General features: G+C 52.1%; 1 long non-coding RNA gene across 1 annotated transcript; it reads right to left on the reverse strand.

Annotated features, from left to right (window-relative positions):
- Nucleotides 1–977: 977 nt before the first annotated feature.
- On the reverse strand, nt 978–3,728 carry LOC110214090 (uncharacterized). The gene is made up of 3 exons (XR_002326190.2): nt 3,648–3,728; nt 3,280–3,388; nt 978–1,054 (listed from the first exon to the last, which is right to left on the reverse strand). It is a non-coding gene; the product is annotated as an uncharacterized LOC110214090 (long non-coding RNA).
- Nucleotides 3,729–4,037: the final 309 nt, after the last annotated feature.

Below are 4,037 nucleotides of genomic sequence, written 5' to 3' on the forward strand. Positions count from 1 at the left end.
ATCCCTAACTCTGTTCTTCAGTGAGTCCCTTGGTCAGTATCTTCACCTGGCTCTAAATTTGACTCCGACCTCCGTCACCAACTTTTTCCCTGCCTCTGTTTCTGCCTTCACCTCTGTCAGCCCTAGTTATCACCGGTTTTATTACTACATGTCTTTCTCCCAGGCCCTAACTGCCAACTTCATACCTCTAACTACCACAGCTACTTCTGTCACCAGCTATGCCCTTGTCCCTCTTTCCCCACTTACTTGGGGATAATTCTATCACTTTCAACCCTTTCCCTGCCTTTGCAGCGACTATCACTGCCTGCAGCTTTTTTCCTGTTTCTCTTGTCCCTGCCCCAAACTCTGTCTCTAGCCCCATCTCTGTCCCAATTGCTATCCCTTATTTTGGCTCTTCCCTATTTCTTTCCCTGCCTCCAACTCTCTCCTTCCCCCAACTCCTTCCAGGTACCTCTTTTCCTAGGTCTTCAAATTCCACTGCCCGGACCTCAGGGCCTGCCACTGGGGGATAGGCATGGTTGATTCTAGGGGCAGGTGTTGCTCCTCCTTTCTTAACCCTAAAGTGCTCTTCCCTGGCCGATTATGAAACCCATGTTTCCTTGCTCTTCAAAGAGGCACTGTCCATCCTGGGCTGAGGACTCCAAAAGTCACCAGGGCATGGTGGACAGGAGCCTTTTGTATTCTGGGAAATCTATAGATAATGGGAATTTTTATTCTGTAGGGCCCTGAGCCTTTCGTCATTGACCTGTCCCAATGGACCTTCAGCCTCTTATCAACCTGGTATCTCACATGCTGAGGACCATAAATCTAGATGTGGAAGAGACCTTAGCGACCACCTAGTCCCAGCCCTCTCATTTTACAGATGAAGAAACTGAGGCCCAGAGGAGTGAAGTGATGGCCAAAGTCTTCTTGAATAATTCAGTGATTTTATTCATTCTCCACCAATGCAGATAGAAACTGCTTTATAACCCAAAGATTCATCCCTCTGCAGCATTTTGATGAGATTCTCCAAGTTTTGCTAAGCTGTTCTTCAGATAATGGTCCATCACCAGACCTGTACTTAAAGGAATACAAAGTGGATAACCCTACCTTCCTGAGCTTCCATTCAGCTAGGTCAGCCCTCAAGAGTCAGGGTCACCTCCTTGTCTCCATAAGGTACCAAAGGACAACTTTAGTGCCCAGTAGAAGTTATCGTTAACAGAGCCAGGTCCTCTGGCCCAACACAGGTCCTCTGCTTTTTGGATGACATCACTCTAAGCACTGGTGGGACCTAGTCCTGGTATATCCTTTTCCCTCTCATTCTGTTTCAATAGTCTCTCCTTCTCTTTTCTCCCAACTACACACCCTGGCTCCTTGGAGACCAAGAGCCATCTCTGTATTAACCTATTGATCTTTTGTCTCCCCCCATTCCCAGAGCCTACAGGACATTCACAAGCCCCAGGCTTGGTACTGGGAAGGCCCTCGGAGAGCCTTGTGTCCTATCCTGCGGGTAGTGGGGTAGAAAAACTGCACCATTGTTTCAAGGAAGCCAGGTTGGCAATTGGTAGGTCGGGGTGGGAGCCCTAAAGCCAGGGGAGGGACATTCAGAATCCTGGTAGAGAAGAGATACTCTCAGGTACAATCAGGACATACCCATCAGCTTACCTCTCTCATCTCAGGGAACCTAGCTAGGCACAGTACCCAAGGTGCTTCCCGTAGAAGGAGTGAAAAGGTGGGGGGTTAGAGGGCCCTGGGGATTAATGGGGGGGCTGCTTAATTGAAGTTTAAATGGAAAGCAGCTATGATCAGTACAGATTCATCTCCCTTTCTCCTTCCCTTCCCCCTCCAAACTGTAGGAACCAACAATAGGAAATTGTATGGGTGGGAGCAGAGATACCAAGTTGCCATAAGAACTGAGGGAGGACTTAGACCATTGCCCTAGGGTGGGACTGCCATAGTCCTTGGTGGGGAAGGATGTGGCCTTGGTTACCCTTGCCTGACCTTTCTCCCTACCATATGTATGCAGGTTTTCTTCTAGAGCTCTCCTAACATCGAGCTTACTAGCATCTCGCCTACCTGATAGCCTCTACTCTTCTGGCAAATTGGATTCTGTAGCCCGTTCATAAAGGGGAACCCTGGAACAGGCTGGTTTGGGGTCCAGATGAAAACCCTTATGAGCCCTCTGCCATGGTGGCCCAGGGCAAGTGGCTGTGCCTGGTAGGCAGTGCCCAACAGGTTGGGGCACGATGGGGAGCAGATCCAGCCTCCAGGAACCTCAGGGAAGAATGAGGATGGCACAGAATTCCCCGACTCAGGGTGGGGCCCAGCCCCCAGGGCTTACCTGCCCCACCTCTCACCTGCCCCCTTTATTCCCTCCCCCATCCCCACCTTCATGCTTGGTGTCTGGAGTCCCTGTGGACTACATTGCCATTTCCTCACTCCCCATCTAGAACCACCTTCCTTCCCCCAGTACATGAACTCTGCAGATTAAGGCACAAGCTGCAGTCTTTGTGTTTGAGGTAGCTAACTAGCTAAACCTTGCTTACCCTACAGAACCTCTCCATGCCTGAGTAACCTCCTCCCCATTAGTGTCTCCACTGCAGAACATTTCACAGCCTCTTTACCTCCATCATCACTACGTGCCCTATAGGTGGCCGTTCTGTCCTACATCCCATCCCACCCCCAGCCATTACACTGGCCATCACTAAGCTACCAGCCAAGACTCCAGGAAGAGAGGGATGAATCAAAGGGGACTCCAGCGTTCCTTGGCCCCAGGGATCCCCTTGTCTGTCCTTGAGTGTCAGGTCAGAACTCAGACACCACATTCATACACATACACACACACACACACACACACACACACACACACACAGGCCCGCCGGGCCCCATGGCAACGTTGCATACAGAGACATCAAACAGGCTGAGGTTTAGGAAGTCGGCTTGGTGGACCTACGTCACTGTGGTTATCGCTGCTCTGAGAAGCAGCAGTGGGCCCGTGGCCCAGTCTGAAGGCACTGCAGCCTGGCCTCCCTGCCCACCCCCACTGCCTTGACAGCCTTGGTTTTCTCCATGCCAAGGGGCCCATGCCTGCCTGTTGTCCCGGTAACCAGCCATGTTATGGATCTACTCTGGGATCCCCAGCCGCTCCCCACATCCGGGAAATGCCTGGGCCTATACTTCCCCACCCCTGGGCTTGGAATCTCAGAGTACAAGAAAAAGGGTCTGGCTCATGCACTGTTCCCCCTAGGGGACCAGAAGCACTGGATGGGGGCAAAGAGCTCCAGATTCTTTCCATCTTACCTTAAGGTTTCTTTGGACTGATAGCCAGTGTTCTTGCTACTGGTCCAAACTTCCTTGGTGGTCTGGGACAGAATTTCAGGACCCAGCCTCGAATGTAATGAGGGGACGTCTAAGGGGTACATAAGCCCTAATGTGGCCCCAGTCCCTAACCACCCAGCCCTGGATTCCCAGTGGCCAGGCCCAACAAATCCCCTGGGAAGGGCAGTGGCTGGGCGTTAACCAAGGGCATAGGGTGAGTCAGGAGAGAATAGGGCTCAGTGCCCCCCACCCCTGCCATGCCTGCACATCACACCACCCGCCTGCCTCGGATGCTGACTCACCACCACCCAGAATACTCATTGACAGATGGTCCCTGCCCCAAAAGTTACCAAGGTACCACTGCAACAGGCTGGGGCCATCAGAAGGGGAAGTCCCAGTTGCTACCAGAAGGTACTTCCCAGGTTAAGGAGGTTGGGGAAAATCTATGAAGAATCATAGAACTTCCAGAACCACATCTGGTAGCACATCTGTTGGCCCAGCTGCCATCCCAGGCTGAGCCCAGAGACTGGTACATACAGAGTTAACTAGGGGCCCTTCTGGGGTCTTCTTCCTCATCTCCCCCCAGGATCTCAGCCCCTGTGACGTCACTAGGAGTTGCCATAGTAACCACTGGAAGTTCCCAAATAAAATTACTGTGTCGGGTTAAGTTTCCTTGGAGCTAGGCAGCAGTAAACAATGGCAGGCAGGCCAGTCTGGCCGGGCTGGGGGGCCCAGGAGGG

Source organism: Phascolarctos cinereus, unplaced genomic scaffold, assembly GCF_003287225.1.
Source record: "Phascolarctos cinereus isolate Bilbo 61053 unplaced genomic scaffold, phaCin_HiC Scaffold_4;HRSCAF=312, whole genome shotgun sequence".
Lineage (NCBI taxonomy): Eukaryota > Metazoa > Chordata > Mammalia > Diprotodontia > Phascolarctidae > Phascolarctos > Phascolarctos cinereus.